The sequence below is a fragment of the Bactrocera oleae genome, chromosome 2 (assembly GCF_042242935.1).
Source record: "Bactrocera oleae isolate idBacOlea1 chromosome 2, idBacOlea1, whole genome shotgun sequence".
Classification (NCBI taxonomy): domain Eukaryota; kingdom Metazoa; phylum Arthropoda; class Insecta; order Diptera; family Tephritidae; genus Bactrocera; species Bactrocera oleae.
Genome location: NC_091536.1, coordinates 63,292,726 through 63,308,767, shown reverse-complemented (window position 1 = coordinate 63,308,767; position 16,042 = coordinate 63,292,726). Strand labels below are relative to the sequence as shown.

General features: G+C 37.4%; 1 protein-coding gene and 2 long non-coding RNA genes across 8 annotated transcripts in view; all 3 read left to right on the top strand.

The window, feature by feature from the left end:
• Positions 1-16,042, top strand: part of Cow (Proteoglycan Cow) — a 168,002-nt gene that overhangs the window by 126,271 nt on the left and 25,689 nt on the right. The window lies entirely within an intron of this gene.
• Positions 4,612-5,180, top strand: LOC138855726 (uncharacterized). Its single transcript, XR_011394797.1, has 2 exons — positions 4,612-4,884; positions 4,949-5,180. It is a non-coding gene; the product is annotated as an uncharacterized lncRNA (long non-coding RNA).
• Positions 9,184-9,637, top strand: LOC138855727 (uncharacterized). Its single transcript, XR_011394798.1, has 2 exons — positions 9,184-9,337; positions 9,402-9,637. It is a non-coding gene; the product is annotated as an uncharacterized lncRNA (long non-coding RNA).

Genomic DNA, 16,042 nt, shown 5'->3' with positions numbered 1-16,042 from the left:
TTACGTATCTTAATATGATGATGTTGAGATCTTCTATTATCTCTCTGAGGCCAACGCGACCATTTTCGAGCATTAAGGCAAGTTTTCGATGTTTTCATGTGTTCGTGATAAAGTAGACTCCCCAAAACACTTCTTTTCAATGGTTCCGTAGTTGGGTTTTGTTGGAAACACGAAATTTCAAGCAAACTCGTTGTTAATTTTTTTTAACTTCCCGCTAAGAAAATTGAAAATTTTCTAAAAATCGGGAAGATATTGGTTTCACCCCATTTTGCAAAAATCGAGTTCTCAACAGATCTCGACGTTTTGAGGGTCGAGGAAGCTTCCCCGAACATTTCTACGATGATGTCCGTATGTCTGTATGTATGTGTGGATGTATGTGTGTGTGTGTGGATGTATGTGACCCTCTTATAACTTTTAAACGGCTCAACCGATTTGAATAAACTAAACGGCATTCCAAAGGGTTTCATTGCACATGAATTTCGTGTGAGTTTGGACCCAATCGGACCAGTAGATTTTGAGAAATCTCAAAAATAAAAATTTTTCAAAGGGGACTACTTCGCGTATATACAAATTCGACTCAGCTTATTATACTGATCATTTATATATGTATATACCACGTTCCTTCTGGATGTTACAAACTTCGTAGTAAATTTAATATATCCTGATTATGGTATAAAGACTGCATTTTTAACCAATTTCAGTAGAGGGCTGAGTGAGTGCAGCATTTGAAATCAGAAGAAAGGTCCTTCTTTGACCACTACGCACACATGAGAAAGAAAATATATTGCATCCATTAAGTTATTTTTTGGCTGTCTACTAAAGGGCAAACTCACATCAGACTAAACTTTTGTTTTGCTCTTCATGTTTTTACTCCAAAATGCTTTCGCAAAATTAAGTTGTCTTCATACTTCAGCAAAGTAAATATGCCAACCGGCAAGCTTTGACAGTAAATTGCAAAAACAAAAACGCACAAGCAATTAGATTCAGTATTATTAGAATAACAAAGGAAATGGTGCGAAGAGAGATGTTGAGACTCAAAATAACAAAGTGGCCAACTGTATACAGTGCATCACAAAACTATGCAACCTAAAGTAATTTACTTAATTCATGCAAATGGGCTCTTCTGATAGCATAATTTTCCAGAGACATCTATTGCTGTCACCAAATATATTATAAGTTTGCAGGATAGCTAAGCATAAAATATGGTATTCCTTACATGGTGTAATGGAAAGATGTCAAGTTGACAGGCTTTGGCCGTATATAAATCCGTGTCTATTCCGGTTACGTACTACCTACTGTAGACACTAATTTCGTAAGAACCAGCTAATTGGGTTCACTAAAAATGATAGCTAACAATGCCGCTAAACCTAACCTGCTCTCTACTCAAGCCTCTTCCACGGAACCATAAGATTAAGTACTACTGTACATTTCGTTCAGTTTAGTTTAACATCATGACGGAGTATGAATAACATAGATAGCTTCAGGGTCCATCTCCCTGGATGTCAATGGACGGCATACTGGCTATTACTTCAGCAGCACCATTAGATATGGTTCGAAAAGCACTGATAGATCGAATTGCTGAGAGCCAATATTGAGTCCAATATTACTCTCAAAACTTCAGTAATTACTATAAAGTAATCTCTATATATTCTTTATATTCCACTTTCCTAGTGCTTATGAGCAAAACTTTTGTTTTGTGCTCAGCCAGTTCGAGACTCATGGAAGAGAACCATTGCCGCGGGCCATTGTTTTACTCATTGCATTTGTCCCTTAGGTCGGCATGGTGTTTAGCCACTGCTATTATGCTAATGATCATCCCCATTTGCGACTAGTTTGACGGTTTAAAATCCATATTACCATAGGAATTTACTTACTAATACAGGCCAAGAGAAAATTTTGCATCACGCTGTCGTAAAGTCCTAATCATGGAAGAAAGGACTGGTCAGACAAAACTAGAAGATTAAAAATTTCAGGAGTTCATATATAAGTATATGTATATAGGAAAATATTTTTATTAAAAACTAAAGAATACACCAATTCATTAAATTAAGTTTTTACTTGTATAGTGCATTTTATGTGCACTTCAGGAACTATAAAAACTATTTACTAGTTCAAAAGGCTTTCTGATTAACTTTTCAATTATCTCATTTCCGAAAACTCCCATGAAAACAACTCACAACCCCAAAAGACCCAATTCTTAATTAGAGTTTTCTACTTACATTTTTGGATGCTCTTCTATTGCTATTAAATGTAAAATACTATTTCTACTTAAGTACTCCCAATACAAGTACTGAGTGGCGTCTATAAGTAGCTCTGTAGATATCGTGATATCGAGTATATATATTTTCACGGTATAAAGTAAAATAATGAGAGTTTTTATTTTTCTGTAGTCCTTTGGTGAAGTACTTCTCACTTATTTACTTTGAGAAATAGTCACGAAATAGTTTCTTCTGCATAAAAGAGTCTCCCAAGAGTTAGGTCGGCAGTGTAAGCAAAAGGTACATTGATGTAGGAGCTTAACTCCGACTGAATTGTGCAACGAAACAAATTCCCGTTGTATCCTCACTCTAAAGAATTAAATCGAAATAATATGTTTTTGATTAACAACATAACAATATTGCAACTATTTATAAAATTTAAGAAGTTAAAGCAAAATTATATACCGAGTAAGTCTAGGTACAGCAAAAAATATTTTTGAACTTGGCTGCCAACTACTAAATTTCCATTTCTTAAAATTGAGGAGATAAATTAATTGTAGGTATCGAATTAAAAATACTTCAGAAGGCTTGTGTGAAAAATATTTTTACCTCGTATTTTGTTAGGTTATATCTTTCAAAATAATAATCTAAAATTTAAAACCGATATCTCAAAAAGTTTTAGAATTACAGTGTTTTAAGTTCAATAGTTCAATAAGATCTTTCAGTTTATCTTTAAATACGTTTTTCTCAAAACTACATTTTTTATATTGGCTTGATTGATTACTCGAAGGCAATTGATCTGATCAGTATCCAATTTTTCTGCGTGTTCTGTATATAGTTCCGAAATAACTTACCAACCAACCACCTACCAACCTTTTTATCTGATCAAAAATCGAATTTTAGCAGGCCAAAAATTACCAAAATGTTCAAAATTCACATTTTTTCAAACGGAGAAAACTGGAGCATATGCAGCATCGTAGGACCTTTCCTTTTTTGCCCTTAGCATAACATACAGTAGTTTTTAGGTTCTTCATTTTCTCTCTGAAAAATCTCGGTAAAAAATGAACCTAGTTTAAACGCTGTAAAATAGTTTGAAAAATTATGCCCTAATATTTATTCATATAATAAAGCTATCCACTGGTAATCGCGTACTACTTAGTATCCATTTTAATGCGATTGCTGCGCCAACCGCATGACAGCCTTTCCTGTCTGTATCCTGTATCCTGCATGCTATATCCTGGCATTTATGCACTTACTACAATTTATTTTCCATTCAATTACTTTATGTAAATGCCGTTCGGCATTTTGAGCGCATACCTTTGAGCGGCAATCTCCGCAGCGTCGAGTTGCATGTGCTCTTCGCTAGCGTCATTTATACGCTTCGGCATCGCAAAGTTGCGGTTGCACAAAGTTTTTATTCCATTTAAACTAATTAACAACATTTAAGCTGATAAATTTATGAGAAGCATTAATTCACTAAAAAGTGTTGTAATCTGATTAAGTGGTAGGTTTTTTTCTATGAAATGTCTATTATGAAACATGAGCTATTAATTGATTGTTGTTGAATATATATGTAAGTTAGAGGCGTTCGATTTTTTTCATATAAATCGCATATGCGCACGCAAATATTTTCCGGATCATTTTGAAATCTCCAAATGAAGTTTAATTTGATTTTAATATGGAATATATATGGAATCGGCCAGATCGGACAACTATATAACATACTTGTATATACAAGTATCTCCCATACAACCGATTATTCAAGTTTTTTATTTTCCGGTATCCTGCCTTTAAGAAAGTTTTATTGGGGCTAGTGAATATTAATAAACCGATTTTATCCAGTTTTGTATTACGATATATCATTATGAATTTCATTAACATAAATCACATATTGACCGATACATGCGGTATCAAGTCAACCGGAAGTTCGAATATATTTATATTAGGTATATGGGGGCTGAGCGAAGTATTGGCCCGATTTTGCGCATTTTTAGAAAGGAAATGATATCATCACAAAAATATTCTCCGCGAATTTCATTACTAGACCTCAAATTTGGACCGATATGTTTGGTAAAAATTTAGCCATATGCACTGGGGTCCACATATTTGGAGTCAGGGTCCTTAAAAAGGGCCACGCCCACTTTTTAAAAAAGTTTTAGCCCACAAGTGTCTCTCGTTACTGCAATCCTTTGAACCATATTACAGTTTTATATCTTAGTTATGACATTTTACATGTTTTCATTTAATGAAACATATGTAAATAACAAGTGTCATCAAGATATCTCTACCTCTACTCAAGTAATCACGTGCACGGACGTCTGTATTTTAACGCGCTCGTCCTTCTGGCCATTTACCATATATATAATATATAACTCTATATCTATCTCGATTAGTTTTATGTGTTACAAACAACCGACAAGTGAACAAAACTATTAAACTCTGTAGCAATATGTTTCGAGAATATAATAAGCACGATAAAGATAAAGAAAATAGTCGTGTACTAGCAATAAAATTATTGTTTCATGGTTTTAATTATATATATATATCTCATTAGTCGTGTAGAAATATTGTATAAATACTGCTCGTCTCCCAACTCTATTCACAATTCAATTGAATTTACACAGTTACAATGGCGGCCTTGAAAAAGATTTTCTTTATTTGCGTTGTGGTACCCGCCTTATTGATGGTAAATATAATATTACAAAAATATAAAGCATTTTGAACTATATTTGATTATCCTCATTTTCAAGGCACTAGTCCTACCAATAATAACAGCGGAAGATTCAGCCGAAAATTCAGTCTTGGTGAAGAGGCGTATCAACGCTGCCAAAATTCTGAAAGTGGTCAAACCAGTAGTCAAAGCACTAGCACCTTTAATACTTTAATGATCTAATATAAACCTAAAAGAACCGGAACCTACGTTATCTTAAATCAACCAATTATCAAATTTTTACAATAAATGTTACAAGCATACAAAAAAAATATTTAAATTTTTTATTAATAACCTGCAAGGTTTACAAGGAATCTTTGGGATAACTTAAAGATTTAGCTGAAATTGATAATTTCGAACTCCACGACCTCCCTAGTCACGACATCACAAATTATTGATTGCGAAGACTGCCTGTTCTATTTCAATTGTCATGTTAGAAGAGCGTATCATTGCCTTAACCCGTTTTCAACAATACATTGAATAACTTTGAAAACCACATGCGTCTTGTTTCATATGAGATAAATTTATTTAATTTGGCCCATTAAAATATATGTATGGTATATTTTTTACGGTATAGCGGTGTCTTCGCACAAATGTTTGAATTGATCAAGTAAATGGTCCGAGCATTGCTCATGTCCTTAGTTTTCAAGGAAATTCACAAAAATAAGTGAGTATAATAAAACTAAAGATGTGGTCGCCCTTTGGTATACTTTTTCAAAAATGGGTAAAATCGGATCAGTACTACCCAGCACCCACATACCTAGTATGAAAATTTCAATTTACGGTAGGTTTTACTATCGGTCAATAAGGCAGATATTTTAGCATGAACGTATGATATCGGATATATCTAGTTTAATACCGAAAATATAAGAAATCGCTCCAGGCATTAGTCTAGCCTTCATATAATAATTTTTGCAATTATAGCAGATTTATGCGGAATTTTCCGATCAGTCTGTGAGTTATCTTCATAAAATTACTTGACAAAATGGTCCTCTAGGCCACATAATCCCTAAATGGTCATTTCCGACTTTGCATCTGACCTATAACATTTATGTTGGTCAAAATGTGTGACCTTTTAAAGAAATCCAGTGCATTTTTATATCTCAAAAATAGTGTGATTTAGCCCTGAACATAAATGAAATTGGTCTTGAACTTAGTCTAAATATCATAGCCCTGATATAATGACAATTTGGTTGGCTTTATCATCATATACCCAATATATTATATTAAATTTAGCGCCTATGTTGAGTTTATATCCCACTAGCAAATCACTCCTTTTTCCATCCCACTGAAGAGAAGAGAACCTCATATAGACGATGAGATGTGTACATCGAACTATTTATGACGCCGCCCTAAGACAATGAAAATAACCAAGCGGGTCAACCTAACTCGCTGAGAAGAAGTGATTTTATCAACCGTCTCTGTGAAAATGGGAAAAATCGGATAATAACCACGTCCACTCCCCATACACTATAACTCACTAAATAAATGAGTCACAAGCATTAAATTTCATAACCAGGAAGCTAGAGAAGGGATTTTTAGGATCTGGTGTGAAAACATGGACAATTCGTGGCACCGGAACAACTCTCAGGAACTACTCGAGGTTGCCCAAACATTCCTATTAGACACTGTGAAAATAGGCGAGATCGGATGACCACCACGCCTGATTCCCATAAAACAAACTTTTGAATTGCATCTGATACTTTCACTTTACTGTATACAAATCAGACATCAACAAACTTATTAGGGTAAAACTTTGCACAAATAGTGCCCTCAAGGTATTTCATCTTACGTCCAAAAAATGTCGAATAGCACTGTAACTTATGCCAAAAATGGGTAAAAGCAGGTAAACACTTCCTTTAGCCCCCATATACCTACCATAAATATTTCGATCCTCCGGTTTACTTTATACAGCACATATCGGTCAGTACGTAAGAAATCTTATTGAAAGTCCGAAAGAATCTTCTTCTAATAACAGTGTATACTCTTTCTTCAAATACATGAAATCACGTCGACATTTGCCTTAGTTTGATATAAAGTTATTCCAAAACATGAAGATGTTCCTCCGCCTTTGTTCCTTGCAAGTAGAAAGAGTATGAAATGTTCGGTTACACGCGAACTTAGCCCTTCACTACTTGTTTCTAATACTTGCATTTTAAAATTCATGATATCTTTCGAAAGGAATGTCCGAATCGTGTAATTCAAAAAGTTATGTATTTTAAAGGTATTGAATCAGTCTTAAATATGTAGTAATTAATTTTGATAAGGATTAATACTAAGGAACGAATAAGGATCGTTTACACGAATTTAAATTTTTTTCAAATAAAATAGAACTTATTGTGACGTAACTACAACAGTTACGCAATAGCTATCACAACATTATTTGTAGATAATTACATTGTGACCAGAAAGTTTGCGGAAATTGTAAATCAAACGAAATTTTTTTAATCTTCATCAATATTTATCACATATGCCAAATCTTTCTCAAATTATCGAAACATGCCTTGTAGCATCCCGCTGTCCAGGATCCCCTTCAGATCCCTCTTCGAAATCAAACGAGCTGCTTCAGGGCCGATGTTTAGCTTACGTGCTATCTCTCTAACATTCGCATGATGATTTTCGAGCATGATTTCCTTCGTTTTTTTTTTAATGTTATCGTCAGTGTTAGACGTTGAAGGACGACCGAAACGAGGCATGTCTTCGACGGTTTCTCGACCATCCTTAAAAGCCTTGTGCCAATCGTAGACTTGGGTTTTCGATAAAATAAATTCACCATAATTCTTTTCTAACATTCGAAACGATTCCGCACACGAAATTTGGTTCGAAACACTTTGATGCACATTTTTTCTTCAATATTTTTTTCCATTGTAAAATCACAGAACACTACTGTAGTCGACCAACAGTAATTAAGGACAGTGCAACCAACTCAATAAAAGTGCTGAAAAACATTCAGTCGGGCAGTTTAAATGACAATTTTCGGACACTTTCTGGTCAAAATGTATATCTTCTGCAAAGTCGTAGTACATTATTTTGTTCTATAATCAGTAGTATTCGCAGTGCACGCTATGTAAGGAATTTTTTAGGTTATTATTTACAAGATGGGTTACATTATTACCGTTTTAGTAAGGATACCTAACTTTTTTGAAAATATAATATAGCCTATGTTGAAAAAAGAGAGAGTGTAGACTACCAACGGGTAAATAATTTCAAGTAGTTTTGGAGTTTATTCAATTCAAACAAACAAACATTCAAATCTTTCCTCTTTCTAAATCGTTTTAGTATAGATTATATTACATATATGTACATAAGTTAGTTATGTTGATTTTAAACCCTTAACAGGGTATATTAAGTTTGCCACGAAGTTTGTAACACCCAGAAGGAAACGTCTCAGAGCCTATAAAATATATACATAAATGATCAGCATGATGAGCTGAGTTGATTTAGCCATGCCCGTCTGTCTGTCCGTCTGTCTGTATGTATATACGCGAACTAGTCCCTCAGTTTTTAAGCTATCGATCTGAAATTTTTCACCTGTCCTTTCCTCACTAAGAAGCTGCTCATTTGTCGGAATCGATATCGGACCACTATAGAATATAGCTGCCATACAAACTGAACAGTTGGAATCAAGTACTTGTATGGAAAACTCTTTTATTTGTAGAGATTTGGCATGGATTCTTATTTAAGGAAATAACGCAATCTTCGAAGAAATTGTATAGATCTGATGAATATAGCATATAGCTGCTATATTAACTGAACGATCGGAAAAAAGTGCTTGCATGGAAAGCCTATTCATTTGACAAGATATCTTCACGAAATTTACCATGTGCTATTTCCTAAGGCCACAATATAATCTCCGACGAAATTTTTCAGATCAGATAACTATATCATATAGCTAAAAGAGTCTACGACCTGTACTATAAGATAATATGATACCAAATATGCTTCGACGATTAAAAAATATATCAACATTAAATTTCGGGATTATAAAATGTTAAATTACACCCAAACTTAGCCTTTCCTTGAATGTATAGTTTGCCATAGTTTTACGTCTCCAGATGATTTTCACCAAAATCTTTATTATAAAATCTAAGGTTCGGTGATTCGCCAAAAATTAATGGAAAATATTAATCGCTTTACGCTAATGACTAATGTGTGGGAATATATGTAAATTTAATTACTGTTTGGTCTTTGCAAAAATTCGTTTAAAAAAAAGCACGATAAAGATAGAGAAAATAGTCGTGTACTAGCAATGAAATTATTATTTCATGGTTTTAATTTTATATATATATCTCATTAGTCGTGTAGAAATATTGTATAAATACTGCTCGTCTCCCAACTCTATTCACAATTCAATTGAATTTACACAGTTAATATGGCGACCTTGAAAAAGATTTTCTTTATTTGCGTTGTGGTACCCGCCTTATTGATGGTAAATATAATATTATAAAAATATAAAGCATTTTGAACTATATTTGATTATCCTCATTTTCAAGGCACTAGTGCTACCAGTAATTACAGCGGAAGATTCAGCCGAAAATTCAGTCTTGGTGAAGAGGCGTGTCAACGCTGCCAAAATTCTGAAAGTGGTCAAACCAGTAGTCAAAGCACTAGTACCTTTATTACTTTAATGATCTGATCTAAACCTAAAAGAACCGGAACCTTCGTTATCTTAAATCAACCATTCTCAGATTTTTACAATAAATGTTACGAGTATATTAAAAAAAAAGTATGTAAAGTTCTTATTAATAATCTGCAAGGTATGCCAGGACTTTTTGTATAACTTGAAGATGTGATGTTATGTGTCGTCTTGTTGAAACTAAGCATCGATATCGATTTCGTTGGATTGTTTCCTTTTAATAAAAACAAGGAAAAATGTTAGCTTTGGCTTTATTATATAGTAATCTGATTTAAACAATTTCTTTGGAGATAACATTGTTGCTTCAAGTAATAGTAATTTGCGCGGAATTTCGTGAAGATACCTCGTCAAATGAAAAAGTTTGCCATATAAGCATTCGATTGTTCAGTTTGTAAGGCAGCTATATGCTATAGTGGTCCAATAACGGCCGTTCCGACAAATGAGCAGCTTCTTAGTAAGAAAAAGATAGGTGAAAAATTTCTAATCGATAGCTTAAAAACTGAGGGACTTTTTCGCGTATATACAGACAGACAAACGGACATGGCTAAATCAATGAAAGTTATTACTTTTTCGCCACTTTGTATTGATGGAAAGTGATAAACATATTCCCCCAACTTAATCTGTTGGTGAATGACAAAGTTTTTCAATGTTTCACATACCCATATGAAAGATGGTGTATCCTGTATAAAAATCCTAGCTCGTACTTGGTGATATTCAATATAATAATGACTTTACCTCGATATGAAGAAGCCCTGAAAATGTCATTATCAGGGTGGTGCGACAAGCTGAAATTCCTGTCGGTTCGTCTGTGCAAGGTGTACCTTTAGTAAAAATTGAGATGTCTCAATGAAACTAATAAGCACGAGTTCGCAGATGGGCGTAATCGAACCACTTCTACACCCTCAAAACGCCATTAACCGAAAACATATCAAAACTACCATAAGTAAGCACTAAATTAACAGTTAAGATATAAAATTGTAATTTATTACAGGTGATTGCAGTAGCATGGGGTACCTGTGGGTTAAAAATTTGTTCAAAGTGGGCGTGGTCCCGCCCCCTAATAATTTTAATGTACATATCTCCTAAACTATTCAAGCTATATCACTTAAATTCGCTTAGAACAAATTCCTTAAGAACGTCTACCGACAGTGTGAAAATTGATGATAGATGTCGACCCATATAACGGTTTTTGTAAAAAACTACTAAAAGCGCGATAAATCAGTAACTAAATGCTTTAGAGAAATAATATTTTAAACCTAAGATGGTCGAGAAGGAGTCGATCTCAAAATTGGATGATAGGCGTGGCACCGTTCACATTTAGGGAAAAATCCAGATTTCAAGAATTACTCGACCGATTTACGTAATACAACGCTAACATTCCTACATTGCATAGCGAAAATAAGTGAAATCAGACAAAAACCACACATACTTCCCATCTAACACAATTTTAAATTCCATTTGATTTTTTCGCTTTCCAGTAAACGAATCAAGAACCAATGAATGCATCGAGATAAAACTTTGCACAAATAGTGCCCTTAGGCATTTTATCTTTCGACAAAAAATTGTCAAAATCAGACAATAAATTTTGAAGAACCCAGACTTCAAATATGCGGACCTCGGTGCGTATGGTTGACTTTTTGCCGAAAATATCGGTCAATCTGTGAGATATATTATTGAAATTCGGAGAAAATGTTACTTTGATAATAATATATATATATATGCATATACATATATTAGGTTAGGTTAGGTTAGGTTAGAGGGTCGATCCTAAGAAGGATCACACATGGACAGCTTAAACGCCGGTCCGTTGTGGTACCCAAAACTGTTATGAGCCGTATCAATATACCCTTACATGTCGACAAAGCGCTTTGTGCCTATGACAAACTTTCCCTCCTAGCTTCGACCCATCCGTGAAAAAAACTCACCGCGCCTCTTCTCCAGCGGCTTCTGCCCTTCCACATCTCCCTCGTCGGCATATGAGCAGAGAAAAAGCCGCCTCGCGTGGCCGCAGTGAAGCAGTGATCCAAATTTTCAGGAATGCAGGTGAAGGAGGAGAGAATTGCGGAGTGTCCTTGTTCAGACCTCTTCACAAGCCCAGCTTCTCTGAGCCTAATAGCACACCTCGCAGCAATGCACCTACCGGCAATGTCCACAGGTGCTATATTTAATATAGCGTTGAGAGCTATCGTTGGAGTGGTTCGCAGTGCACCGGAGATTCCGATGAGCGCCGCTCTTTGGACTCGCTCAAGCTTTTTAGCCAGGGTAGTCTTTTCGAGCGCCTTCCACCAGACGAACACACCATATAACAGTATTGGCTTGACTACGGTTTCGTAGAGCCAGAACACCACCTTTGGTGAGAGTCCCCACCTTTTCCCTATAGCTCCCCTGCAGCAGTATAAGGCAACCGATGCCTTCTTGACTCTCTCCTCGATGTTCGGCCTCCAAGAAAGCTTTCTATCAAGGATGAGCCCTATTTATTTCACCTTATCAACAGGTTGAAGACGTGAACCCCCGAAGGAGGGGAGAGGCACATTTGGAATCTTATACCTCCTAGTGAATAAAACCATTTCGGTTTTCCTTGGGTTGACGGCTAGGCCGCTTCTGTTTGCCCAGTTGGATACCACGTTTAGGTACTCTTCGGTGAGCTCATAGACGGTATTCAGGAATTTACCTTTAACCATAAGAACCACATCATCAGCATAGGCTATCACCCGACAGCCTTGCTCCTCGAGTTCTATAAGTAGGTCGTTTACCACCAAGATCCAGAGCAGTGGTGAGAGTACTCCACCCTGCGGAGTTCCCCTATTAACCTTTCTGGTTGACTTGGCACTACCCCACTCCGCTACGACAGTTCTGTCGCAAAGAAGACTGAAAATGAGGTGTTTGAGGTTCGATTCCACCTCAAACTTTTCGAGGGCTTTAACCACTGGCCGCACGTTATTGAAGGCCCCCTCGATGTCGAGAAAGGTGCCCACTGTGCATCAGCGCTGTCTCCAGCCACGACACTACATCATGCAAAGCAGTGTCGACCGACCTGCCCTTGATATAGGCATGCTGCGCCCGTAACAGTTTACCCCTCGGTATTCTGCACCTAATGTACAGATCCATAAGTCTCTTCAGCGTTTTCAACAGAAACGAGGATAGGCTGATGGGTCTGAAATCTTTTGCACCGACATGAGAGCTTTTACCGGCCTTCGGAATGAATGCAACCTTAACCTGTCTCCGCTGTAGTTGCGCCGGTATGATGCCATCAGGACCCGGGGACTTGAAGGGCTTAAAAGATTTCAGCGCCCAGGTAAGGTGACGCTCATCCAGAAGGTCCAAGAAGGCTGTACAGCCTTCCTGAAGCACCCCCAGTGGCACTTCTTCAGCAAAGCGATTCAGTGGAAAATGAGCATCTAGGAGTAACCTCAGCGACTCCTCGCTACTCGTAGTCCACCCGCTATCTGCATTTCTTAGATACGCCACCGGAGTAAGATTTTTTGCAAGAATGCGTCTAAACCTTGAGGACTCGTGACAGCCCTCTACACTGCCGCAGAAGGCTTTCCACGAAGCCCTCTTGGCTTTCTTCAAGTCGGACTTGTAAATGGCCAATCCGGCCTTGTACAACGCCCAGTCGTCGCTAGAGCCACTTTTACGGGCTTTGTTGAAGAGTCTTCTACTCGAAGGTCTGATCTCCGTTAGCTCCGAAGTCCACCAAGGGGGTTTCCCTTTACTTTTCTGAGTTTTCAGAGGACAGGAGATTTCAAGAGTAGATCTGCTAACAGAGCTGAAAACCTCGACGAGCTCCTCAATCGCGTCCGCAGATAGGATCGAATCCCTGTCAGGCGCGGTTGGAAGAGCTGATCGAAGCTTCCTGCAATATAGGACCCAATTGGTATTCCTGAAGTTTCTGTAGGTTCTATGCTTCGGGCGCGAGGCGTCCAAGCTGAACCCAATATAGTTATGATCAGAAAAGGAGTGGTCGTCTAGAACTCTCCATTTCGAGATCAAGGGGGCAATTTCCCTAGAGGCTAGCGTGACGTCAAGGACTTCCGCCCTGCTAGCTGTCACAAAAGTAGGGCAGTTTCCCCTATTACAGATAGAAAGGTCTACATCGCAAATAAAATCAAAAAGTGACTCACCTCTTGCGTTTATGTCCGAGCTCCCCCATACAGTGTGCCTTGAGTTGGCATCCGAGCCTATTATAACCGCGGCTCCTTTGCGCCTGGCCTCTGCCAGAGCCATCCTCAGCAAGTTCGGAGGTGGTTCCACCTCGTCGCCGTACAGCATGTAGGCTGAGACAAGCCAGATTTCCCTAGCACTGTCCTCCAGCCTAGCGGTGACGACGTCCTCGTTGCTGAAATTAGGTAAAAGAAAAACGTTAAGTTCATTTCTGACCAACAGGCAGGCTCTGGTTCTACCTGTGCTGCTTGCCGCCAGGAGCTTATGGCTTTTTGTCCTTAGTCCAGATATCCCATAGCTACTCAGCCACGGTTCCTGGATAAGGACAACGTCGGCTTCGTCCCTTCCTAGACGAAGCAATAGATCGGCGGAGGCCGCCTTTGAGTGCTGGAGGCTAATTTGGAGGATCTTCATCCTCCAAATTCCTCTGCAGCAGTGCGAGTTCCGCACCATCGTCCATAACATCGACGCCAGCCTCCTCGAACAGATGCTCGAGACTGAAGACGGATCCATCATCACCTGACGATCCGCCCCCCGTGCTCACCGCGTCCGAGAGGACAGGGTCGCCATCCATTTTCGAGAGGGGAGCTTTCCCACTCTCTTCCGCCCTCGGAGGAGGCAGTGGGCCATCCACCCTGGCTTCTGTTGGGAGCGTCTTGAGAACGACCCGCTCTTAGCGTTCGCCGAGGACCCCGTGACCCCCATGAACTTAGCAGAGGTTCCTCCAGGGGTTCAACCGAATCCATCTAATTGTCCAAGCTATGTCCAGGTCGAGCAAAGGTCAGGTCAGGAGTTCAAGAAAAAGGCCGTAAAGGCCGCAGGTCATTTGGCGTTACCCAGGATGCACCAGGCGGAGGCGAACCTGCTCTACATCCCAATATATATTATATTATATATATATACATATATTAAATCAGGTCAAAAATTTGCTTATCGCCAATATATCAAATATAAAGATTTTCGAACTTGCAGTTGACTTTATACTACATACTTGTATATCGGCCAATGTGTTAGTTATTTTAATGAAATTGAGAGAACATTTTTTTCTAATAACAGTGTAACTTTGTGCTTTAAATGGATAAAATCAGTCGAAAACTTGCCTTAGCCTCTATATAATTCCATTTTGAAATATCCGGCTTACTATACTAAATATATATTATATGTTTATGTTTATATTTATGAAATTGTTTGAAAATAAATTCTCAAGTAGAGCAATGTCAAAAATTAGTGCAATCAACCCTTTCATTTCTCTGCTAAGCATCTAAGTTAATATGATACCAAATTTGATTGTAATCTATTCACGATTTCGTTGAACAATAAAGTTGACCCTTGGCCTACATTTTTTAATATTACCAATACCTGAAGATATTAAGCAGGATTTGACCCTTGCAATTTGCAAGAGTATGAAATGTTTGGTTACACCCGAATTTAGCCATTCCTTACTTGTAAATTGTTATAAGTACTCTGATTTTCAATGTCTCATACTCCCCAAGTGCCACAGCAGAGTTCAACGAAGAGCCTATTGTGGTCAAACGGTGTGTACTTGGTATCGGTATCGCCGCCACCAGACCTGTTATTAAGTTACTAGTACCATTACTAAAGAACGTGCAACTTGCCAGGATCAAGCCATAAGATTTGTTAGATTAACGCAAATCATTATATGTAGTATTTGGGAGTTCGTGGCTCAATTTCACCTATTTTCGGCATTAAACTATAGTATATCCAATATTGTGCGTTCAGTTAATTTTGCTAAGATATCTTATTTATGGACCAATATATACGGATCATATATTGGCCGATATATGCGGTATAAAGTCAGCCGGAAGTTCGAAAATCTACCTAAAAGAAGTATTGACACCGTTCAATCTATTTTTAACATATAATACAAAGATACTATTATGAGGAAAGGATTATCTCCAAATTTCGAGTATATAGCTTACATATTGACAGATCTTCGGTATCTGGGTGCTTAAAAAGTATTATTTAATTTTAACAATTTTTAAACTTGAGATAGCATATTTCCAATGCACTGTTTGCTCCCGGTATATTCATTGGTGCTTGATATATATACTCGGAAGTTAAAGAATGAGATGGAATTTAAGAGTTTGTTATATTGGAAATAAGCATGATTTTATCCGATTACGCCTATTTTCACAATGTAACATAGGAATGTCAAGATAATATTACCTACAGAATTTGATTGAAATACATTTGTATCATCTCGGGTGCAAAATGTAGTGTCTCTGATGCATTTATTTGTGGATTTACTGCACTTTATCATCCGATTTCCCCTATTTAAACACCGTGGTAAAAGGTGTCAAAAGGATTTGTCCT